Source organism: Alosa sapidissima, chromosome 15 (genome assembly GCF_018492685.1).
Source record: "Alosa sapidissima isolate fAloSap1 chromosome 15, fAloSap1.pri, whole genome shotgun sequence".
In the NCBI taxonomy this organism is placed as follows: domain Eukaryota; kingdom Metazoa; phylum Chordata; class Actinopteri; order Clupeiformes; family Clupeidae; genus Alosa; species Alosa sapidissima.
The window spans coordinates 3,153,951-3,180,516 of record NC_055971.1 but is presented as its reverse complement, the minus strand read 5'-3'; the positions used below and the strand labels follow the sequence as shown (position 1 = coordinate 3,180,516).

Sequence of the window (26,566 nt, the reverse complement as noted above, 5' to 3'; positions counted from 1 at the left end):
TCTCTCCTGTCATGTGCTTCTATTCTTCTATTCTCCATGTGATTCAAACCATGTCTCAGAATGTTGAGTATCTTGGCATCTCATTACACACTCTCTCTGTTTTGTGTCTCTGTCCCTGACTTGTCGGGGTCTCCCCTCCTTCTCTCCCAATTCATCACTCATGTTGCTCCTTGGCATCTCTTCTCCTTCCTTCTCAGGCGCTCTCATGTCACGCCACCAACACCTCCCTCCCCCTGCTCGCCCAACCCACCCCCAAATCAATGCCCTCTTCCGCTTCCATTTGCTCTCTGTAACAGACCCCATAAATACATATATCTCTGTCACCATTTCTTGATGGAGCTGGTGCTGCTAATATGAAAAAAAAAACAAGGCACCAGGCCTCCCCACGCACCCCCCACCTCACCACCCATCACAGCACACTCAGTCTGCTGGTGGAGAGGCTGTCAGAAGCCAAGTGAGAGAGGAAGGTAATTGACTCATGTTGCAATTTTCCAATGACTGCCACTGTAGCGCTATGCCTACTGCTGAGCCACAAGATCAGGTGGTAAATATAGAGGATGTTTGGACACTTTTTATTCTTTTTTTTTGTCTTACACTGTACCATACAAATGCACACACACACACAATGCAGTGTTTCCCCTACAGTGTATTTAACAGCGGCGCAGCGTCGCCGCTGGATTTTCAGCGCCGCTGCAACATAATATCACGAGATTCACTTAACACACTGTAAAAGCACAACGGCCAACGTCATCTCGAAATTGTTTTCTGAAAGTCTTGAGTAAATTAAGTGCATCAAATCCGCACTTAGCCTCTCATTATTCAGGACATATATGCGGCATGATGTGTCAGGTGATTACAAGCCCAAAGACAAGTCTCCCACACAGCAAAAGGACTCCGCGGCGGATCCGCCGCGGAGGTACGACGGCTTCCGGAACGGACCCGCGAAACGGACCCGTATCGGAGTCCAGATGCTCTCAGGAACGGATCCGCTACGAAGGCGGATCGCGGACCCGCCGTGGCTCCGCACTGCATCCACTCCGCATCCGCGATTAAAACCTTACCTCCGCGGCGGGTCCGTTTGGGATCCGCAAATCGATACATACATCCGCCGCGGACCCGCAACGGACTCAAATGCTCATCTGGCCCGGGTCCGTTTTGGACCCGTTTATCTCATTTTCAAAATTCCTTCTGTTCTTGCTGTAGGATAAAACTAGGCAACTATAGGATAAAAGTAAAACTATCACTAGGCCTAGCCTAGGCTACTACAGCAATATAGGCCTACGATTAATCTGCATTGCCTCGTATTTTTAACTTAACAATACTGTCAATAAACCTAACAGAAAAGGTTTAAGTCAAGACATCAATTTACTGTACAAACGTGATCACTACTCAATGGAAATATAAAATGGACATTTATGGAAAGTTACAGGTTATAAGCTATTCTGTTTTTGTTAAGTAGCCTACATTGCCTAGGCTATTTTACATTCATTTTGTGGTCAAAACCTAATTTAGTGCTTTATAGGCCTAGGTCAGTGCAGACATGAAATATTTTATCTAATAGGTTACAACTTCAATGAAATACTGCGCTATGCACAGCTAAAATATCAGAAAATGAATAACTGGTGAATGACAAGAAGTTCAATAAAAAGATTGTTTAATGCTTATTTCTCCTATTACTCCATTTGTGTGGATGGAGGCGGAACACATCTCCTCGTTGCCCGATCCACCGCCGGTTGAAACACCTGATTGCGTGTTTGGTGACCTCAGTGTCCGTGGCAGACCGTGTCACCATGTTTTTCCTCACAGCACCTGTAATCAAACAGACAGATATGTTTATGTTTATGGTATGTAGCATCCAGAGCCAAGTATGCTTACACAATACAATATATGAGATAGGTATTAAGGAGATTAAATTTAAAAAGAAACATGACTTACAAAGCTCCTCTGTTCGCTGCACGTTGAGGGCTGGTGTGGGGGTGGAGGGAGTTGAGGAGGGACTGCCGTTCCTGGCCCATAGTGAGGTGGGCGGTGTGCGAGAGGGGGAACATTTTTTTATTAAATGGTAGTATTAAATTGTAAAATTGTATTAAATTGTAAAAAATTGTATTAAATCTGTTAACCATGACTGATAATACACAGGGGGCCTTTCTATTCACTAATATTTCAGAGATCAGTCCCTACCTTGAGTAACTCTCCGTATGTTAAATGCAGGTGCAGGTGTAGGGAGTTGAGGTGGTGAAGAGTGTTGCGGTCCTGCCCCATGGTGAGGTGCTAAGGGAGATAAATGGTTGTGATCTGTTAACCATGGTAGGCTGAGAGCTACAGGGCCAAACAATGGCAAACAAAAACAAATCTCTGGTCATGCTGGACATGAATTTGTATGTTTCAATATTTTGGTATGCACTCCATGAATGGATTGACATTGAAATCAATGTGTTTCAAAACAATCTGATAATAATGAATGAACTTTTCAGGCAATATTGCATGAATGCAGATGTTTTAACTGACAAAATATTTGGCTGAGATTTTGAAAGTAATGGATAAAGTATGCAGAAAATCTCAGATGGTAATGCAGATGCAATCTGTTGATCTGAAATGTAGTGACTACTGCTGTTAATATAGATGGGGCCACTGTATTCAATATTATTTCAGAGATCAGTCTTTACCTTAACAGTTTTCTCCAGGTTGAGGGGTAGTGACTCAGCTGCCTGGCACTCGGCGAGATGGTGGAGCTGGAGGAATAGATACAAAGAGAGGGGAATGTCTTTAGCACTAAGAATGTTAACCATATCTCTAATATTAATATTATGATTTAGTTATTTCAATGTTAAGAGATTATTACTTACTTTGCCAGTGCAATTGGCTTGGGCTTGAGGCTTCAACTGATATACCAGGCGAGTTGGAAGGTACCTCAGAGATGCAAAGTCACCATTTTCTGGCTCTTCACTGTCATCAGAGTCCCCGAAACGATGGCTGTTACATAACGATATCATTATGGTTATTGCAATCCCAAAATTTCCAAATATATATATATATATATAGTACAAGCATCTCTGGTCTATTTTGGAATGCTACTGGAATGTGTTCACATTACATTTTAACAACCCAGAAAGTATCTTACTTGATCAAGCAAACCCAACAGAGGCAATCGTAACGTTAGATGCTAGAATCCAGCCGATAAAAGTTGACGCTGCAGAACAAACAAAATAGAAGATGGGGACCAAGTTACGTTAGCATAATAAATCACAAACCGATGCCAATAGTTGTCTGAACCGACTTAAACAGTGATTAAAATGCCGAGGCTTTCATTACAAAGATGGCAGATAGACACTAAAGTTACGTATGAGACCAAACTTGGCAAAATGCAAACGTTAATGCACAGCTAGCTAGAGGCTAGGGCTAAACCATTATCAGTGAGTCAACATGCTAAAGTTGTAGGTAGCTATCATAGCAGAGTGCTTCACTGACTTCATTGACTGAAATACCAGTGCCAATATCACCTTAATCAAGGTTTGCATCGCAAACGTGATTTCAATATATGTATAGCACTAATAGACATTAGCAATAACTTATGCAATTGCGCCTAGCAGCATGCTAGCTAGCAGCTTTATGCCGCTAGCATAGTAGCACTATATGGACAACAGCGACACATTAAAATAGACAAGACCAGACTAATGTTAAATAACAATGTGTGTTTTTTAAATCACACTACCATAACATATTCTGCCGAAATTGCTATCCCATTTTAAATCAGATAGGCTACAGACTCATATGAGCATCACAGCTAACAATAACGTTAACTTTGCACAAACTGTTGCACAAAATGACAAACGTCTCTGGTTGCACTAACGTTAACGTTAGTCCTAATATCAAACAACGTCATTACAATTAATAAACATGATGATTATAAAACCACAAAGGCCAATGTTTAGCTATTGTGAATGTCACAATATATTCATAAATATCACTTACTCGAGAGGGTTCAGCGCAACCGTGTCCCAGCAAAGAAAATATCCACTAGTATGACTCTTCTTGGCTCTTGGTGTACAGTCATGTTCAACCGTTACAGTAAATGCGCGTCCGCGCCCGCGGATCCGACATGGGTCCACTCAGGATCCGCTGTTTGACAGTAGAATTTACGGGGCCGCCTAGAGGCGGAGCTGATCCTCTGTGCGGCACCAAAACGAATGCGACAGTCACGCGGGTTTGGCGTCTTGAAGGCGGATCCGCCTAGGAGTCTACTGCTGTGTGGGCTGCAGCCCATATGGCTAGCCTACGTTCTGAACAAGGTTACATTGTTTAGCTATCCGACTGATGGGGTCTTGCTCCGCCACAGTGTAGCCTATGGTGTCATCGTTCACTTGTAGGTTACACAATAAATAGCCTACTTATAGGCCTGGTGACAATAAAAAATGATATTAGTTATATTTCATCACGAAGCTGTTTGTATGCCGTGAATTCGCTTGTAGCCTATGCCATATATGTTAAGCTTGAGCAATTCCTCTGATCCAAAGCCTGCTTTGACACATTAACACTAATGTGAAACATGCATCCTCCTCTCCTAGCCTACATCAAATAAAAGAAACCAATTCATGATTACCGAAATGAATTTAACATGGGGGGAAAAAAGTTTGTTGCGATTTAGCCTACTGTTGTGATGCGGTTCTTTCTGCTGATTGGATTTACGTCCGGTGTCGTCAACTCTGAGAACTGAATAAACCAATGTGCTACAAGGTGTATGGTCTGAACGTTAATTGTAGCCTAGACTTGTAACGTTAGCGTAGGGCTACATGTAATGTTTGTATGGGAAAGCTAGGCGAACACAGTCTAGGCCTGTTTAAACTTTCTGATAGTTAAAGGAAATATGAGCATATGTTGGCATATACGTATAGCCTAAATTCTGTCCACTTAGCTATAATAGGCTATCACAAACAGACCTTTTCTACGTTTGCGGCATTAGACATAGGAGCCTACATTCTCTTATCAGAAAGACGTGTTCTCTTAACTTCAGCGTTCTCTTGACGGTGAGACGAACGGTCGCACTTCAATCAAGTAGCCTAGGTCCTTTTCGAGTTAATTGTGAGTGAGTTGTATGGTAACTGTGGGAGTGATGTAGAAGAAAAGTGAGTATTTACTTTTTTATACGTGGGTTTGTTGTTTTGGGACTGAGAAATAGACTACAAGGAGAGCATCTGGCTACGTGCATGCGTGTCAGCATTAATGGCCCCCCAACAATTCAATTCAATTACCAAAGAGCCTTAGAGATGTGCTTTGAAAAGCCCAGAAAAATTAAGTGCTCGCAGATTGGGTGTGGCCTTTGCCATTAAGGCAAATTTAAATAAATTGTAAATAATATTTTTCTGGGTTGTGCCATTTCATTTTTCTTCTATCATTTTTAACCAATAATGTAAAAGAAAGCTGAAAATGTCCACAAAAGAAACACGAAGGTATGATATAAAAAAAAAAAAATTTAAAAAATGCGCAACGACCCCCCCCCCCCCCCAGTAATAGCACCGCTGCTGGAAAAATTTCTAGGGGAAACACTGCACACACACACACACACACAGACAAATGAGTCATTAATTAGCACTCTTGGCAATTATCCAAGATACACCGGTAATGAACGCGAGGGCCATTTTCACAGCATGCTTCCTGCACCCCAGCGGGTCCCTGCAAACTCCGGGCCCTTTAGCCAGCTGGAGGCATCTGTATGGCTGAATGGGACCTAATGCTCTGAAGGAGAGCCCAAATAGATTTTTGTAAAACACTTTCTGAGCCTTCACTTTCTTGGATGGAAGTTGAACTTTTCTATTTTCTGCAGTCAAAAACACATATACAGTACACGTATACACAGACACACACGCACGCACGCACACTCACACAGACAACACACACACACACACAAACTCCAGTTACAGTTTTTCACATTTTGTTTGTAATAGGTTCTAAAGCTAACAAAAGCAAATCTTACCTTCAAACAAAACAACCTGTGTCAAATTAGTGTACATATTCAATCAATCATTACACAATAGACAACAAATTGTAAATAGTTTTCAATTTTGGCAGGTTCAACCTTAATTTTTGCGATGTTTGGGCTATTTGTTAATACTTAGTGTAAAAATGCAAGCAAGCATATCACAGCATGAATTGTATTATTTCCTCTCAATATATAACTGATGTAAGTCACTGATGTAGAAGACCTACAGTAAGTACTTAGACTAGACACATTTGCACATTCAAGTACAACTTACTTGTCAGTTTTCATTGACATAGATCTACAGTGCCTGGACTAATGAGCTTTCATACTGACTTCTTCACCAAATACCCAATACTGTACATTACAACACAACAACACGGGGTGGCATCTTTTATGGATAAGTAATGATTGCTGATTGAAAAAATGTGCAAAGAAGTTTCACATAGGCCTACAGTAGATTTGTAATTATGCAAGCGATATCTGAGAGATATAAATAGATGGTTTTGGGCAATTCCACTGAAAACTGTCACGTCCATAACGCCATAACAACACAATGCCATGGTATGGTATGATGTGAATGATGATTATTTGAAATTTGAGCATTCACTCTTTTTGGTTGTAGAACTTACATGAAATACTTTTCACATAGCCTAATCATTCGCATCATACAAATACCATGGCATTTAGTTGGCGTTATGGACGTGACAGTTTTCAGTGGAATTGCCCTTTTCACTTGTTAAGACAGCTTAAGGCGCAGTCATTTTTTTGTCACATTCAGCAATCATCTCCTCACAATACTTCACGCTAGCTGCCCCATTCCATGAGTACACTGTAAAAAAAGTCTCTGTAGGCAGCCCAGGCTGGAAACAAGTGGGGGCAGTCTGCCCCCCTAACAAAATCCTTGTGGAGTATGTGGGAATATTGAAGGAAGGGGTGTGCTATCTCTCTGCTGTGTTTTGTATGGTACGTTGTTTTGGACAAATGTGTCCGCTCATAATGTAAACATGGCTTCCTGTGCAATAGCTGACTACGCCTTTAATCAAATAGAGTTTGGAGTCTTTCCATGAGAGCTATGTTAAAGGTTTTGAAAATGTGTGTACAACCTGCTGTGCTAAGAAGGTGAAGATGTGTTGATCAATTGGATCCCAGTTTCATTAACTGCATCTTAGCAATGAGAAAATAATACTGTAATAAATATACACATAAACATTAGCACATGAACTGGAGGACCACATTCAATAGCTCAGCCCTCCATCTAAACCTTGAACCAGTTGGACACATTCAACTCTCAACAGTAGATGCTGAGTGCGGGGGAGTCAGATCACTGAGCTAATGATCCACTTCTCCAAGTCCACACGAAGAGTACCAATGAGTAAAGACCTTCCTGCATGCAAGCTTTCATGCATACAAGCACCTCTCTTGCGCACACACACACATGCAAATTGCACACACACACACAGAGTTGTATACCCATGCATTGGGAGTCTAGGGGAGACACATGGGTTGGTCGTAAGCAAAAACTCCAATTATTGGTGAAAATACAATAAATTCATTGAATAAAATACATCATGTGACACTGTGAGCAGCAATGTGTATATGTGTTTATGTGCTTGAAGCCATAAGTCTGTGTGACACATCTGCTCATCACATGATCTATCTATACTCATATAGATACTAGCACGACACAGCCATGATCTTAGTACAGCCTCGTTGGAGATAATAAGAGATTTGAAGGCTTCTACATGAACAGCACACAGTTGATTCCTTTCTGTCTGCCCTCTCCCTCAGTCATTCAAGTGTGCTCTACCACTCTGTGGCACAACACTGCTTATGATGAGACAGCTGCAGAATGACCAGGCACGGGCAGTTCATCTAGACGCTCCAACGTCAGCCTGACCATGCGCTCACTCAAACTAAGATGCCAGAATGAGCTTTGTTATTCCATAGGCAGGCCTGCCTCTCCATTGTACAGCTAGGAGTAGACTCCACACAACCCTATTGGCTACCTTTTCCATTCCGTTTTCAATTGTACCTGATTGCTTTTTGACCTTTGTGAAAAAGTTCACTGGGCTCCTCAGAGCCACATCGTGGGTGTGTGGTTACCTATAAGTGAATGAGGTTCACTGACATTCCTGACCTCTCCCCCTACTTTCAGTTGACCCCATATGATTGCATGACAGAGAAAATGGTTAGAGAGCCAAGAAAATAGTTCAAGTGAAAATACACCATGTGGACAAAAGCATTGGGAAAACTGCCATTACATGCACAGGAAGTACAATGGCATCCCATTCTAAATGCATCAGTATTACAATCGAGTTAGTTCCCCCTTTGCAGCTCTAACTGCTTCCCCTCTTCTGGAAAGATTTCCCACAGGATTTTAGAATGTCTGTGGAACTGCATGCTCGTTCATTCAGAAGAGCATTGGGAGGTCAAGCACTGTTGGATAACAAGTGTGCATCCACCAATCTATCAGGTCTGTTCTATCAGGTCTGTTCTAGTCCATTAAAGGCTGATGGATTTCATGCTTCTGTCAGGTCATCACACCTGAAAGCCATTGATTTTGGGACTCCATGTGCCTGTAATTTATCATGGGAGGGAATATTATTGGCTTAGCTTGACTTAAATAAATGAATTTAACAGCGGAAAAAAGTCCTAGTGGGGAAAATGTGTCTATGTTTAGAAAGTAATTATGTAATCTATCGTAGGCCTGTGATATCCATGAGTTCAATATGGATGCATTCACATTCCAGTCACAAAATTAACAAATAACGTGCAGTAAGGGTACATGAATTATCATGAAGTAGGCATGACTTCATTCCTTTATATCTTATGAATCATCAGGAATTCTAGTCTCTCATTCATGACCTCATGTGTGAACAACACATCAACTAAGGTGGGTACATCATGATGATTTATGATTTCATCATCATGATTACATGAATTTAAGGTTAATTGTTCATGAGTTCATCATGTATGTAGCCCCTCAACTAAAGTTGTAAATAATGACATTTGTTTAGAGAACTTGCACAAGTTGTGTTTAAATCAGAAATTGACCGGTAGTCATCACATTTTTGGCAAAAAAGAAATCATGACCATTCTTAATAAATCGTATAATGATGTACCCACCGTACCTAATGCTTTGATGTATTGTTCATGTATGAGGTCACGAATGACAGGCTAACTAATAACACACTATAGAATAATAATTCATATCCTTACCGACAAACTAGCAGTGTTTACATCTGTATTCTTCAGCCTAGCATGTCATGAGCATTCTCTCTCCCTGGTAACAACCTTAATTGATTCAATTCTCTGCCACTCTGCTCACTCTCTCTCTACTCTGCCTAACGAGCTCCACCTGGCTCCGCCCTGCTCTGCTCTTGTTACCTGGCCAGCTGCGCTGCATTTCCCACTCACCATCCTCACCTTGCCCCACTCTGCTCTAATTACTCTGCCAGCTGCACTGCATTTCTCCACTAACCTCTCCCAGTATATAAAGCCCTGTTTTTCAGCCAAGCCCTGTCAGATCGTCTTCAAACCTGGACCAGTAACCTGCCTGCCTGCCTGCCTGCCTGCCTGCCTGCCTGCCTGCCTGCCTACTCACTCGCTGACTCCTACCTGTGATTCGGATCCTTTCTTGACTGCCTCCCTGTTCTACTGCCCCGGTTATCCTGACCTGCCGTCCGGATCTTGTGTGTGTCCGTGTCCGTGTCCGTGTCCGTGTCCGTGTCCGTGTCCGTGTCCGTGTCCGTGTCCGACCAGACGAGCGAGCCCCGACGCGTCACCACCCTTAGCCCGAGACGCCGCTCGATCACTGGGGGACACACACACTCAGCACCTTGGACTGGAACCCCCCGGAAACTTGGAGAGCCCCTGGAACCCCTGACACTCCTAGCACCCCTGGAACCGGAACCTCCAAGACCTCACGTTTCTCTCACTCCTCTTCCCCCCTGAACCCTTCAATAAAAAGACTCTGAATTTGAACTTGCGCTCTTGGGTTGTCTTCTGTCCGTGACATAGCACAAGTTATGCTCTTGAACAGCCTTATAAAATTGCAGTTCTATGTGAGATAATCAGTGAAAACAACGGGTGAATGTGGTGTGTTATTATTATTACCCATTTTAACAGATCCTTATTTCTTTGTACAACAGAAGGCTCAGTTTCTCCCAGACCTGTAGTGGGGAAATAACTAGATTGGACAAAAGAAAATCAAATGAAAGTCATGCAGGCCAGCTGGTAGTGGTGGGCTGCCATCAAACCTGTGGTGCTGCACTGTGGAGCCCAGTGAGACTTAAACATCAGTGCTGTATGTGTGTGGTGTAGCTTTTCTTTGGTGTTTTGGAGAGAAACTGAAGCCTCATGTTGAACCTACTGAATACAAATGTCTATCTCCACCCTTCTCCCATTACTTTGCCAGTTAACAGTGTGTCCTGGAATGACATGGAGGGTTGGTCTGTAACACACTGTGTCTCCTACCAGTTTGGGACCGACAGGAAGAGAGTGCACTCATGTGGGAGGCAAATATGCTTGAGGACTTAGATAATGGTGATGGTGGTGTAATCCTCTTTCACAGAACTGCAGTGGTACCGCTGAGGGAGGGCTTTGCTGCACAGGGAAAGTGAAAGGCAAAGGGCAAAAGGGGACAGCAGGGTGGTTGATCTCCAGAGCTCACGGAGGAACAAATCAAAGTAATGATATCAAGTCACCAGACTACTGACACTCAAGAGGGAGGCCATTTCCACGTCAGTGGCAATACAATTCTAAAAGCACATTTCATGTTCACAGAATAAATAAAGTGTCATTCTCTGATATGTTTGGGGTCCTCATCACCAGCAACATCTCTCCTTACAGCTCAGTACATGCATGTCTTTAAAAACACAAGGAGGAGAATATATCTCTTAAGGAGAATATATTATTGAGCAATGTCATTCCACATCCAAAAGTTCAGGCCCCAGAGAAGGTCTTGACAGTACTAAAAGACTGTATGGAAAGATTTGGTCTATCAAACAGCTCAAGATATTGACAAGATGATTGCCACAGGACTTAATAGGAATACAATACAATGATATATTGTCCATGCTTGCTCTGAAAAAAGTACAAATAATGTAAAAGGAGGTCTCAGACTCTGTCTGACACTATTGCAATATTTAACATTAATTATATGAAATGCCCTATCTTACAGTTATGGATTTTGTTCCACATAACATATGGACGCCCACTCAGTTACGCTGCACAGAAGCTACCAATTCAGTAATTCCACAACTGTGTCAAACCCTTTTTATTGCATAATAAATTCCGCTGCGGGCCCTGTGGCTACGTGCAACTCCCATTAGCATATTGCTCCCTCTCTCTCTTTCATCTCCTCCCCCTCTCCCTAGTCCTCCTTTTGCTCTCAAACATCACTCTGCCTTTCTCCTCCCCTTCTCCCCAGTTCTACCCTCCAACATCCCATCATAATCTCTCTTTCTCTCCCTCTCTCCCTCGTGCTGTGTCTCTCTCACCAACTCGTCCAGCTTGCCTGCCATCAAGGCTTCATCCTCCTTCTATTCTCTTTTCTCCTTTTGCTCTTCTCCTTATTTCTTCCCTCTCAGCCACATCCCTCTGCATCTCATCACATGAACCCCTCCACCTCCTCTCTTGTGTCCTCATGACATGGGTGCGTTTCACTCCCACCCCACAACACCCAACATCCTCCTCCTGCTCCATTTAGCCAGGAGCAGCTGAGCTCCCTAATAACAAATTGATTTTCCTTCTACAGATGACAGCAGGAGATAGGGCTTCTCCAGGGTGAAGATGGAATGCTGTGTGGATGATGGCTTTTGTATAGGTGTGTGTATGTACTTGTGCTTGTACAGATAATAAATATATAATATAAACAGTATAGTAAGTATATATACTCTTTTGATCCCGTGAGGGAAATTTGGTCTCTGCATTTAACCCAATCTGTGAATTAGTGAAACACAGCACACAGTGAGGTGAAGCACACACTAATCCCGGCACAGTGAGCTGCCTGCTACAACAGCAGCGCTCGGGGAGCAGTGAGTAACCGGCAACCCTCCGGTTACAAGTCCAGAGTGCTAACCAGTGGGCCACGGCTGCCCAATACTATATGTATATAATATATATAATATGTATACTGTACATACGTAAAATAATATGCTGAACAATATGTTTTTTTTCGTGAATCACCCTGAATAAAATCATTAATATTCCAGGGAAATATGTAAGGGATAATGTATAGAACGCCGGTCATTATGGGGAAAATAAGTCCCGACAGGACGAACCGGACGGGGTCTTGTTTCGCCCTGAAGGGACTTATTTTCCCATGATGACCGGCGTTCTATACATTATCCCGCTTATTATACGGCTACTTGCCAAAACGAAAAAACAAACTCCATGATATGTCTCTTTACACTTATTTGTTACCGTTTCGTCGTGGCTTTTGCTGAGAAACAAATAGTTCGCAACACACGCTGAACTTGAATCAAACACTCTTTAGAACACAGCTGATCAACCGTCTGCTTTCACTTTTGAATGAAGTTCCAAGCACAAACTCCGTTGCCATTGACAGCGGTCATTCTTGTTTTCAGAGGTCCTTTCCCAAGAAATAATGACCGCTAGAACTTTCGGAAATCCCATTCAAGTCAATGGAGCATTCTACTTGCATTGTGAAGAGCCGTATAATAAATTGAGATATGAGATTGATGCATGGCAGCCAGAGCAGAGCATGAGAGCAAACCTAACTGCACCATGAGAACAGCAGAAAATCTCCCACTGGGGACACTCAGTATGGGGCTTTTAAACAACATGTCTCCTAATAACATATCCTAACAGTGTCCCTCCTCAGGCAAAATCACATGGGAAAAGTCAAACACTTTCATGATTAAGGCCTAAGGGAGGGGGGGGGGGGGGCTAATAAAGGCTTGTAGTTGCTCCTGACATGGTAAGTGAGGATAGGAAAAGGCTTCACTCAATGTGTATTTTTCTAAACTATTAGAGTGCTGGCCTGAATAGTTAGATCACATCAAGTAGGAGAGAGGCCGCACTACGCATAAATGCTTTTAATTTGCACAGACGCATTTCGGCATGTGCCCTCTTCAGTGTAAGTACAAAAGTACAGTGCAGAACAAGAAGAAACTCCCCTTATTTACGTCTTCATTAACCATAGAGGTCTTCATGAACGAGGTTCAAGCAAAGATAATGCCAAGACATGATTCTACTTGAGGGTTTCTACTACTTGAGTAAACAAGTGCAATGTCTCCACAGCTCCACAGTGTGCAGGTTTGCGTCCAGGTCAAAAGCCCATCTCAGCTGAACTGTTGCTATGGTTCCCCTCATGTCTCCTTTTGTCTCTGTTTCCTGTTGATTATCTCTAGACCCACAGAAGGAATGCAAGGAGATGGAAGGACAGACAAATCAAAATCAAAGGTCAAAAAATGACATTACTCATTCATTGCTTTTAAGAAGCATGATGACATAGCAGTGTTGCCTGAACTTGAGGAACTTTCAAGGAAGGAAATGCCTGTTGCTTTGTACAAGAACAAGTCATTTTATTTATGAAATATTACGCTCATTTTATATATGCTCTCTTTTATATATGTAGCTATTTTATTATTACTCATTTAATTCATGCCATTGGCGTAATGCATTATGTGAACTATTTATTGTAGCTTCATGCGAAAATAAAAATATCAAACTGTCAACATACATTACTTATATATTAATTGATCATTAAAAACTGCATTTCCAATAAATCAGGGATCCATTTAATTGCTATTTGTTTTTGAGTTCAGTGTTGTTCATTTTAAACAGTATCTGTGGAAAGAGCAAATGACATTGCACTAAGATACATAAAGTTACAAGAATTAAGAATCAATAAATGATTATAAAACCAACCCTGCTCATTCACTGTGATTGATATTATATTGTCTATTTGACTGACCACTATCACTTCTGTGCAGTTAAAGAAAAGATGCCCTCAAAATGACATCAGACTTGCGATAGAGAGCTGGAGAATGGGGAACGAGGCATAAAACAGAGACAGGGGAAATGGGACGCAGCATCCCTCTCTAAGGGAGCCATGCTGCTTGTGGCAGAAGAGGTGATCCTTAGGGAAACCCCAGGCTTGTCTTTTACATCCCAAACACCAGTCCTGGTATGGTAATACACTACACAACAATCAAGCTACACAGCATACCTTTCTCTCATCATCTACAATGTTTACAACAGGGGACCAATGGTGGTCATGCAATAAGCATTGCCCCACTCTCATTACAATAACACATTAAAAAAACGAGACATACACAGCTGCTGCCTCATCTCTATTGGCTGTGTTTGGATGTTTGTTCTTACTTATAAAGTCTCTAACCTATTTTTTTCACCAGGTCACCAGCTAAAGGCAGCAAAGACATGCTAGTGATTAAAAAGTGAACACTGGCCCTCTCCATCTAAGCTAGGTTCAACCACACTGATTAATAACCAATCATGCCTTTCGGCCCGTCAATAAGCAGCCAGTTCCCCAGGCGGATCCATACATCAGTGAGCCACCCAGTGTGGAGTGTGTCTGGCAGGGCCTACATTATTCATGGCCCTCACTCGCCCTGCTCTCTCTCACCTCCTCCAGCTATGGATCTGAGACTCCACCTGTGCACTGTGTATGTGACCAGCTAGGTGAGTTGTTTGTGAGGTCTCACACAGGACAACGTTTCCACAACACCTCATTGTGGCTGAGTAGATGAGGTTCTCAGAGTGGATATGCCTCATGGCTTTATGGTGAATCCAAACATGGTTACTGTAGTTGAGACCTCTCAGGTGATGCTGACAGACACGGAATGGGCTCTCAACAAAGTATTGATTTGGCACTTCACACAGCATTGCTGAAACTACACATTACTCCATGCTGTGTCTGCCATAGACCTGACTATATTTCCTACTTTTTTTCATTTTTCAGCCGATGCTATTGTTATTCCCAGTGATTTATGAAAGCTCAAATTATGTTGCACAGCAACGTTTCTTCACTGTTTCGCACTGGATAAAGATGGCAGGTGGGGCTGCAAGGTGGGAATGAGAAAGTCTGCACTCTTTAATTAAGACTGCAGACACAGAGGACAAACCAAAAAATGAAATCCTTGCAATCGTTCCATGGGCATACATTTGCATACTAATGGCACACCTCCTGTGATGAGAACAGTAAGCTCATGTAATTACCCTACAGCAGAAAGTTGGTCTTGCGCTCCTAAAGCAAACATTTGAAACACCTTGGCAACACACAACATATAGTAACTCAGTTACAGCTGATTTCAGGTTCTGAAGCCATTTGGTGCTTCTAGGTTGCGGGAGTCAGTGCGTATGTGAATCTTGTTCCAAACAGTGCATCAGAGAACCAATACTGCCAGTGAGTCCAGCGGTCATCTGTCACCTGGCAGACCTCAACCATGGAACACAGCCCAGAGCAGCCGCAAGACAATTAACTCCTAATCATAGCCATTAATTGGCATGATGGCAATGGCTTGGGCCAATGACAAATCAGCCCTGACTGCGCCAGAGTAATGAATTTATTAATCACTTTCTGCCACATACCAGAAGCAATGGAGACAGCCACAACCATGTGGTGCTGCCGGAGGTTTGAAGAGGAGGCTCATTTAGATGTAGAGCATCACCTTGTTCCCTGACTCAGAGGGACTTAATAAACAGGAAACGCTTCCACAGGGCAGCATAGACATCAGCCATGTGAACAGCCCTCCTGATCTGTGTCAGAGAGGATTAGACTTCTGTTTGGACCGGCATCTGGAGTTACTCAGTACACATGACATCTGTTTAGTCTCTACTGAGCTCTATTTACACTAATGCACGATGACAAAATTGCAATTGAGCACTCAGCAGGAACTGTGACACTGCACTGTGGATTACTGCAGATGACTTCAAAGAAGGTGTCAACTGATGTCACGATGGTGCAGAGAGGATGTGGATGTGACATGAGTTTTGCAGAGGGCTTTGCTGGAGATTGCTGATATCTGCTAATGGTCTGCCTGCACTGCCTGCTCTGCTCTGCTCACAAGTGCTCTAATCCTCCTCCAAAACAATAACATGACGTGGAGCTGTCCAGGTGAGCTGCACCGCAGGTCATATCTGGGCATATTTATTAAAGTCCTGTCCTCAACCATCGTGTATCCTCAGCCATTTTGGTCTGTTTTTTTCTGTCCTTTCCCTGTTTTATTTTCTCAATCTTCTCTTTCCCTTTCACAGCACACAATTCTTGGGTTCTCTCTATCTATCTGTCCCACCCGCCTTCCTCTCCATCTCTCCCTGCGGGTGTTTACGGTGACTAGAGTGCCGGTGCGTGTCCTGCCAAGGTGCTGCTGGGAAGCCTTCATTAGCGGTGGCCACCTGTGTGCCAGGCGCAGTGGGATGGGCTGTAAAAGGAGAGCGTTTATAAGCACACACTGACATGGAGCACTTAGTGCGTCTCTCACACACACATGTGCAGGGAGGGCTATTCCTGCTGCCTCTTCATCTGAGCTCGGCCAATATCCCTTCTGCCTCGCAACCCCATCACCTCGGCTACCCCCGTCACACCAACTGCTCCTTGTCTCCTTGTCTCCGTGCCCGCAGGCTTCACTCTCCCCCTCTCTTGTGCTCTGTCATCCTGTTCTCCTGCTCCTCCCTGCTCATGGCTGCACTCTGGCTCTTAGATCCGATCAGGCGGTGCTCTCATCCCTCACTGTATTTGGAGCCTTAGCCTCCCTGAGGCTCACACTACAGCTGGTGACTACAGGGTCTGCGTGACATCAGCAGGTGCATTAATGTGGGTCTGAGGTGTGGGTGGTGTTTCTGGATGGGAGCTGACACATGGTCTCCCAGGCTGCTCTTCCTCGCCCTCTCTGCACTGCCCTTGCGTCTCCATACAAAGGCCACCAGTGGTATCACAAGCCCAGCGCAACGAGCTTCTCCTTGTTGCTGAAATGAATCTGCAGATGGATTACAAGCCAGCAGACTGTGACTACACTCCTCGGCCCTGCCAGGGTAACAGCATGACTCTCATACCACAGTCTCCAGGGTCCTCTCTCCCACACTCCCTTTCGCAGACACATATTTGTTCATTTATAAAGTCCTGAAGTCTACAGAGGGCTACAGTAGGCCTATCTGCTGTTTACAGGGCAGCATATTTCATCAGCCGCTTCTCTTGCTCCCCCTCCCTCCTTCATTCACTCTCTCCCTCACTTCTCTTTGACTTACTTGCTAGCCAGAAGACAGATTGCTCATATCCTGCTCTGAGGTCCAACTGTTCCGTCCCCAAGTGGCTGAGTGAATTTCTCTGGTTGTCACAACATCAAATGGATCCTCTCCTCCTCTTCCTCTCTTTCCATCCCCTCCTCCATGTCCTACTGAGAACCTCCACTGCAGCTGGGATTGAGGAACAACGGGATCTTCATAGGATGAGTGAGCAATAGTACTCCTCTCTCTCTCTTTCAGGAGAAATCCGGCGGGTTTTTACATGGATCTTGATCGCTAGACATCGCCGAGTACTGTCGATAGGAAAAATAAACGACCAAAATCGGTGCTACTGAGCTGAAGTAGCTGCAGCTAATGGCCTGTACTCCCAGCCAGCTACAATGCTAGCTCTGGGGGCATCATCTAAACGTGCCTTTTTGCCTCTTAACAGACTTAACATGTACTATATGAACAGAGTCCTTATGTGACAAAACAATGTATTTTCTACTCATTAGCTGTGAAGAAATGGTCTAAATTCAAAGATTGTACTGTCACATCTGCACACTACTCTGTTTGCCTTTTCCTGCAACAACTGAATTCCCACGATACTTCAGAGCCAGAATAGAGCTAGCTTTCAGTAACGTGCAAGTTAGGCATTATTTGGACCGTTTCCATGTCATTAAATGGTCATAACCATTACAGTGCTCAATTACCTATTTTTGAAGGGAAATAAACTTCAAGTTTCCGTTGCAAAGCCGGCGAGCTTGACAGCAGACTTTCTCAGGCTTTCCTGGAAGTGACTGATGGAAACTGAGGTATGTGATAGTACAAACTTTGAATTTAGACGGTTTCTTCTTGAGTCTGTTAAGAGGCAAAAAAGGCACGTTTAGATGATGCCCCCAGAGCTAAACCAACATGACTTGCAAATGACAACAACACAGCCTGCAAATAAAGCAAGGTATCAAGCTGTGTTATAAAATCTGTTCTTACAATGCGGCTCTTTCATATAATCACATGCTATCAAATTGAATGACGATCTTATAAAAAACTAGTTACCAACAAAAACATCCCAAGGAGTAGTAAAAACCTCTTTAATGTGCTTTCAATGGTTCCTATCTCCTTTATCCCTCTCTCCTCTTTCCTGTATTGGTTCATGGAGGAAATCTATGAGCAGGAGGACCCACAGAAACAGCACTAGTACGTGCTTAGGCATGAAAATGTGAGTTCTGACTGGAGCTCTAGCAGTCTAGGTGCCATGTGATCAGTATGCAGGCCAAGCCTCTCTGGGAATGGGTGGATTTCAAAGCAGAATCGGTGGACCGCGGAACAGTAAGGACGTGGAGATGGATGGGGTGGGAGGATGCTGTAGTGCTCTAAATCAGAGTAGGCCTACAGCTGTGTAGCTTTCAATAGTGTAAGTCCCCAAGAGAGAGAGAGAGAGAAAGTGTGTTCTTGGAAATTGTGTATCATTTGCCATAAATGCATCAGCTACATCCATTATTTTCGTTTGAATGAGTGGATGTACTGGTGATGAGAGTGTGTATGTGTGTTTGTGTGCCTGTTGTGTGTGAGAGAGGAGGGCGGGGGTCGAGAGAGACACCAAAAGAGAGTGTGCGTGTATGCAGACGAGTTTGTTCTGTGTTCCCCTTCAGAGATTATGTGCCAGCATGCATAATGTGACTTTAAAGGAGAATTCCGGTGTGATATTGACCTAAAGTGTATTGAAACATGATACCGAGTGTGAACGTATGTCTCATAGCCCATCTCGGCTTGTCCCCTGCACTCCAAAATCTGGCGCTAGTTAGTCGATGCTACCAACAGCTTTTTCAATAGTGGTGCTTCGGCATCGGGCTAGCCATGCAAATAAATCACTGTTTTACACCCATTTACGAGGCTCAATGTATCTCCACACTTCATTGGTAGACTTCCGAGGGGCCTGACATTTAAAACGAGACATTGAGAACTTTGAAAAAGCACTGGTAGTTTACTTACAAGACGATTTATACAGACAGTATCTTCACGAAGTTTAGCGTTTGCAGCCATCTTGAATTTAGTCACGATAAGTCGAGCGACGAGTAAGAATGAACAGGTATGATAAGGGATCAGATTCCAAAAATAATTCAGTGGAAATGCATGGATTCCAGTTGCTGCTGGAATGACACTTTACCTACAGCACCTCAGCAGAAAAATAAGTACAGAAACATTGGAGAGAAAGGGCCTTCATCGCCATCATTACTTTAAAATGACAGGATGAGTCACTACTCAGAGCAGTGACAGTGAGCCAGTGAGAAGAGAGAGAGAGAGAGAGAGAGGGAGAGAGAGAGAGATAAACAGTAAAGTTAAGATGGAAATTCCCCTGATGGCAGCTGAAAAAGGGGTTAGGAAAAACAACAGCCTAGCAATAGAAAACAATAGCCCATCTAAACGAAGGGAGGGAGAGATGATAGAAAAGAAATGTGTCAATAGAGCAGAAGAAGAATCGTAGCATGGAGGATGGCCATGTTCCATCCCTGGCCAAATGGGGTGAAGAGGGGAGAGGGAGGGGAGAGAGTGGAAGACGGAGCGAGAGAAAAGAGAGTGAAAGACGGAGCGAGAGAAAAGAGAGTGGAAGACGGAGCGAGAGAAAAGAGAGTGGAAGACGGACAGAGATGGAAGCGGGGTGAGTGGAAGAAAGAAGAGGAGGAGGGAGGGAGGGAGGGAGGAGGGAGGGAGTGAGGGAGTGCTACATTTACAGATGCCTGTGGCCTTATTAGGAGGTGCCAAATGGAGCTGGCAGCAGGCTGAGGCAGGACATCCATCAGGCCCTGATCTGAGCATGCTCACTGCAGCCCAGAGAGCGACGCCTCTCTGCACGTCCAGAGAGGCCACAGGGCCTCAGAGAGCCCCAAATGCCTCCAGCATGTCTAAAACCACAGGAGCACTCTGCACCCCCAACACCCACCAGCACACAGCCTGCAGGGTCAAAGGGCAGATTCCCCCAACTAACACAGACAGGCTGCTGCACAGAACTGGGTAGACACACACACACGCGAATGTAACTGGCAGACTAACTGCGGTAGCAAGTTTGTCCTCCTTTTCTCACCGTAGCTCCTCTCCCCTCGGTCACGCCCTCCACTTAGCTTGCAAGTGGCTACATACTCTTTAGCATCAATGGTACTGTCTATAAGACCAGCACATGAGGTGGGCTAGTAAGTGATCCCTAGGCTCCGTACTTCCTCCCTACACTGTGTTCGCTGTGCTACCGCCTATGAAAGGTATTTGGCTGTGTACCAGACGCTTCCGGGTAGTGTTTTGTTGATCTACCGAAGGTCTTGACTGAAAAGACTCTGTTGGAGTCCCATTTCCATTAGAAAGATTGCCACTGCTGCTTTGCCTCCTGTAGATTTAAGTAATTGTAGCTTTTGCCTTATTTTGTTTTCTTTATTTTGTTTTGTTTGTCCGATTGATTCGGCCTAAACATAGGCGTGGCTCTGTTCATTTATCTGCCCTCCGTCGTGGTGTGTCGGCAACAGGTGGGGTATTGACTGCCCCAGTATTTTGCTGTGGTAATGTGTTACGGTGGTAATGCTAACATCTAGCTTTCTTGACCCAGCCAGTTATTGCCGATAGCAACCATATCTTTCCTTCTCCCCTCCAGAGAAACAGAGTGTCGCAGCTGTTCGGCAGGTCGCCGGATCTGAGTCCTCCTCTTCGCGCACTTCACACAGTATTTGTAGTGGTAACGTGCACCTCACTATTTGCAGTGATCACTCTTTGTAGTACCTGTGCCTATGTGAGTGTGTGTGTGTGTGTGTGTGTGTGTGTGTGTGTGTGTGTGTGAATAGGCAACAGAATCAGCAGCACGGGTGGTGTGTCGGTCTCACTCCTCTTCCAGGACAGGTAACCTCTCCTGAACAGCTGATCAAATTAACCCTACGTGATTACATGTAATATTCCTGGTGGCAGCCACTACCTTCCTCTTGCTGGCCTATTGGGCCTAATATGTATTGCACTCCATCCTGAGAATCAAACCCAAGACTGACTTTTTACTGAATTGCTTGTGAATAAATATTGTTTATTTTTCATTGAAATACCACGTCTCTGTCATTACTTGCTTATCTGTGTGCGAGAGCCCTCTTGTCTAAATCAAGGTGTTGGAGGTCTAGCTAAGGTACATCTTGGTGTGAAAGGCCCCAAGTGGCGTAGTCAAGCACCCTAGGGTTAGACTCCCGTGGTCACACACACACACACACACACACACACACACACACACACAAAAGGCTGAGATACTGCACAAATCTTATATTTGCATGTTTGCAACGCGACTGTGCTGTGTGATTGGATGATTTATTTATTTAGTCATTCAAATATGATTGGGTGTAAGTGCTGCTTTTTGCTGCATACTGTACGAGTTTAAATAGTAGGTGAGTGCAGACGTGTGAATACTGTTAGCAGATTCCTTCTGTCAAGATAGGAAGGACCGATGTTGGTATTTGATAGTAGAGAACCTATTGAATGTGGAGTGGGGTGGGTCTAGGACGCCAGACACCACTGTTGAGCTTTCTGTTGATGTCATTGGCCAACAAAACCCAGAAGGAGAGTGTCTACTTGAAAACCCCAGTGAAATGCTCTTGAAGATTAGGCTGCTAGCTTTGCTTTTGAGTATCTGTACTTTAATTGAGTATTAATATTTTTGGAAACTTGTGACTTTTACTCCATTACATTTGAAAGGCAGATACTGTACTTTTGACTCCAATACATTTGAAATATGAGCATGAAGTACTCGTTACTTTTAGGCACATTTGAAGTGATTCTTTAAATGCAATAGACCAGTGTTTTTCAACCACTGTGCCGGGGCACACTAGTGTGCCGTGAGAGATCATCAGGTGTGCCGCATAAAATTACCCAAATATCACTCACTGGTCCAGAAAAGCAACTGTTGCATCAAAGAATTTATAACCACATGCTCTCATTGATTGTATGATTGCACTATTTGTGGTATGCAGGCATTGTACAACGGGGGCCCCATATCCAGTATTCACAGAATCATCACATATCCCGTTCATAACAACAATTAAATTAGATATAGTCACCTACAAATGAAACAGAGGGCGCTTGTTTTATTGAGCAGGTCTTGCATAGAAGCCATAATAAGGCCGTATCTGTGTATTATTTGAAATTTTAGGCTATGGTATGTTTATTTTTTCTTCACACAGGATGTTAGTGTGCCGTGGGACATTTTAAGTGTCAAAAGTGTGCCGTGCATGGCACAAAAAAGGTCGAAAAACACTGCAATAGACCATATTGAAGTTTATTTTTTCAATAGTTCAGTTTGAACTTTTGTGGTAATGATAGTTATGGATAGTTGTCCGCTTCCGTCTGCGCCTTAAGTTTGAGATGTTTTGCCTGGTGCGTGAACTCCAAAGGTTGAGTACTTTCTGAGACATTGATAAAGGGCTAAGCCCGAAACATTTGTTTCCCAGTTTTTTGTCTGTAGACTTGTTGAAAATACCTCGGCTCTCAATACAAATTTGTATTAGAATCAAGCCCTTGAGTGCGCCTCTGCTTCTTTTTTTTTCCCTTGGGGATCAATAAAGTATCTATCTATCTATCTATCTATCTATCTATCTATCTAACTATATATCTAGTGATAGCAGATTCTTCATCAGAATATCCTCCATGGTCATGGTAAATTTGAAATGAAATTAGACAATCAGACATGACATTCACCACATAGCTAGATCTTTACATCATTAAATGGTAAACTACTCATAATTGAGTTATCCTGTTTTGTATTTGGCGATGAAAATGTTTCAGATTTTAGAATAAAGAATTAATAACAATTTTAAGTGAATTATTGCATTATTTGTAACAGTTGCAAAGTTGAAAGTAGGAAAAATGCTGATGCTGGATGCAAAACTAGAGGTCTGTTTAAGTCCTTGTGACCAACCAAAGAATGTACATCCTACTGTTGGATGTTATAACACATTAAAAAGGACAAATACTTGTACCTTTGAATACCTAAGTATTTTTAAAAGCAAGTACAAAATGTTGACATAGCAACTTTCACTTGTATTGGAGTAATATTTGACAAGGTGTATCTATAGGCTACCTTGACTTAAGTTAAGGAATTGTGTACTTTCTCCACCTCTGCACATAGGTAGCCTATATGTGGCAAGTTCATACTGCATTGATTTAAATCATTCAGCCAAAATTATCTGAAAAATTATTATGATGATGTTAGCGTTCTCAATATTTTAAGTATTTTTAAAAAATATATATATATATTTAATTTATTTGAACTGACCTGCCCGCAAATATCATGACAAAATATTTTTGTCTGTAACCGCGAGTGACCGTGGGTGTCCGCCGTGCATCACTGACAGGACATAAGCACTTGCTAGTGCAGCCTACTGGTTGTGTACGGAGGCTGCTTTGATGGGATCTTGTGTTTGTGTTGTGTGAGGTGGGTGTGTGTGCATCAGAGACTGAGCCAAATAAGTCCCATTTATGAGCCATGTCTAGTCATGGGGCATTAGTTTCTACCTCCTCTGCTCCATAACTGGATCTGAGGAATCTCAGCTGAGTTATCATCACATCGCTTTGGGCAACAGAAGTCCACTCCCACTCATAATCGTTGATAAAGTGCACACACATTCACGGTCCAAACAGACACAAAGCCGTCCACACACTCTGAGACTAACAGCTGATTCAGGTAGCCAGACAGCAAGAGAAAGAGAGAGGGAGAGAGACAGACAGACAGACAGACTCAAGGAGGGCAAGAGAAAGAGAGGGAGAGAGACAGCCGGACAGACTTGAAGGAGAAATTTTGGATTACTAACATTTTATGAAATAGAAGTGATTAACATTTAATTTTCTTATATTCTCTGTATGCTTTCTATACATTCAATACTGTGCATCAACTTTGCTTTGTCTGTCATTTGCTCTCTCCATGTCACGACTTTCTAATAAAGGTCATGTGACCCCCTTTCTTCACGAGTTAAGGGTATTCTGCCTGAGGCAGTAATATTAGGAATATCCCGACAGGAACTAGACTATGGCAAGAAAATGCTAAAGGTTGTATATGTATTGTATTGACCAATTATCTACTTAGTAGCCACATGACTTGCATATGGCGCATGGATCACATGCTATGTCCAAGAAGTGTCCATGTATTGTTGTATTTCTGCATGTATGGGGATTTTTGGAAAAGACCATTGTACTCATGTGATTTGTATTACCAATGTAACTAACATGTATAAGATGGGGCCTCGCCCTAGAGAACTTTGAGTAGTGTTACTGGAACATGCTGTTGCCAGTGACTTTGCTCCCGGTATCGTGAATAAACCTGCAGCAGGGCTGCCAACTTTTCAAAAAACCTTGGAGTGAGATTTGGTGGGGCCAACCAAAAAGTTTGCTGCGGAAATTTTTGTTTGGCTCGTTCAGCATTATACCGTACAGTAAAAAAAAAGTGCATTGGTTCTCAGGTGTAGGGACCAGGGTCCCAGAGTTAAATTAACATTGGTATCAAAGGGATCTAGCCTAATGCTAGGACCATGGGCGATGGAGGCATTCTGAAAGTGGGTGGGACATTTCAGTGGGGGGTATGGGGGTCCTCCCCCAGAAATTGTTTTTTGGACTAGATGCAATTTCCTGAATTCTGGTACATTTTACCAGGTTATTTAGATACTTCTATATAACAAAATAAAGCCAGCCTACGAAATTAATAAAAAGTAAATCATGCATAATTTAAAAATAACTCAATATATAGGCTACTTGGCTACGCAATAAGGTTTCCATTACAGCACTGCGGACGTTCAATGAACGCATGAAAGCGGATAAAGTAAATTAAATAACAAACTAAAGCGAAAATGTCATGCTTTTGAAGGCCTACCATTGTGCAGTCTAGCTGTGGTTAGTGACGTGATGCTGTTAATGGGGAGTTTTACATAAACCTATAGGTTATTATTTATTTGGCGTACAAACAGCACTGGCATTTCGCACGGCAATAGTGGGGGGGTCCAAACTAACAATTTTAAAAAGTGGGTGGGTGTTTTGTAAGAATTTAAGAAATGTTTCTATATTTTTACTTTTAAATGCATCAATCTGGTGCACTTTTATTTTTCACAATTCAGAGGTCAGACTTATTACAGGCTTATTTTTATGGAAATATTTGTGCTGTAGCCTAAGCTATTTTGCACTTCAGAATTAAAACCATACATACACAGGTGGAATAGTTATGGTGATATTGCAATAAGTTCACAACCACAAAAACATATGGTCCATTTCACAGTTCAGAAATGTTCAGCACTCCATGAAATTATGCAGAAGTGGTCACCTGTGTTTTTCATCTAGTTCATTTAAGATAATATATTGGTCATTGTAATGGCCATAGCCTACAGGCTATTCCTTTTTCAGGATGTACCCATATCTGCATGATGTGAATATTTGCATATGGCTTATGTCAGGCTTTATATCAATATTTGTGTCTCCTTATTTGATTTTCTTTATATTTTTGCATTAATGTCACTAGAAAGCATGGCAATATAAATATATTCATTTATCTGTGTAAGTGGGATTGGCTGGAACCTGACAATATAAGTACCATGATAGTGGAATAATCTACTGAACAATTTACAAAAATGTATGTAGGCCTACTGACAAATAGTTTACATTAGAATACATTATAATTTCGCCCCAATGAGGCTATGTAGAAATGTGTTGCAATTTCAAAAACAGAGGCATGCTTTATATCCTCGTATTCGGTACGGTTTGCTGTTTATTGTGATATTAGGTTTGCCACATGTTGTGTGAAGGGTTAGTGAGATATTACAACCGAGAGTAATGGGTGTGCACTGTGTGCAAAATGCAAATATGATTAGCCTAAATTGCACGTCGGTTCAATGATAATTTTCTCGCGAACCATTTATCACAGCAACTTGGCGCTAATATCATTGGAAAGCTTAGATTCCGCTCGTTCACATGATGTGTGATATCATGTATAGGTTTAGTTTAGTTGAACCTCATCTGCCAGGTATTTGACCTACCACGTTGACACTTCAGCGTGAAAAATACTCAAAGCATAGGCCTACCTGAAGCCGGGGTGAATGCGCCTGGGATGGCTTTTGAAGTAGCATCGCAAATGAGAGAAAATTTAGAAAATTCCACAGACAGGGGGTGCTCTTGAACCCTCTCACCGTCTCTGAAAGCATAACCGTGGCTCAACAGGTAGATCTATAGGCTAAACTCATTTTTCAGGCATCTGACCGACCGGGTTGACACTTCAGCGTGAGAAATCGTGGGTGTGGCGTGTGAGTGTGTGAAACTAATCAAATGCGTGTGTCTCACGGCCAATACGTGAGAGTTGGCAGCTATGCTGCAGTGGTTCCTCACACCTGA

General features: G+C 42.9%; 1 protein-coding gene across 6 annotated transcripts in view; it reads right to left on the bottom strand.

The window, feature by feature from the left end:
- slc8a2b (solute carrier family 8 member 2b) overlaps positions 1 to 26,566 on the bottom strand; it is a 74,161-nt gene that overhangs the window by 31,638 nt on the left and 15,957 nt on the right. Inside the window, exon 1 of one of the 6 annotated variants that reach the window (XM_042063222.1) lies at positions 17,902 to 18,049. The exons of 4 other annotated variants lie outside the window; for them this stretch is intronic. The gene's annotated coding sequence lies outside the window, so the exon portion shown is untranslated. Of the gene's footprint in view, positions 1 to 9,196; positions 9,292 to 17,901; positions 18,050 to 26,566 lie in introns of those variants that run through there. One more of the 6 variants, XM_042063221.1, reaches the window with a different exon arrangement.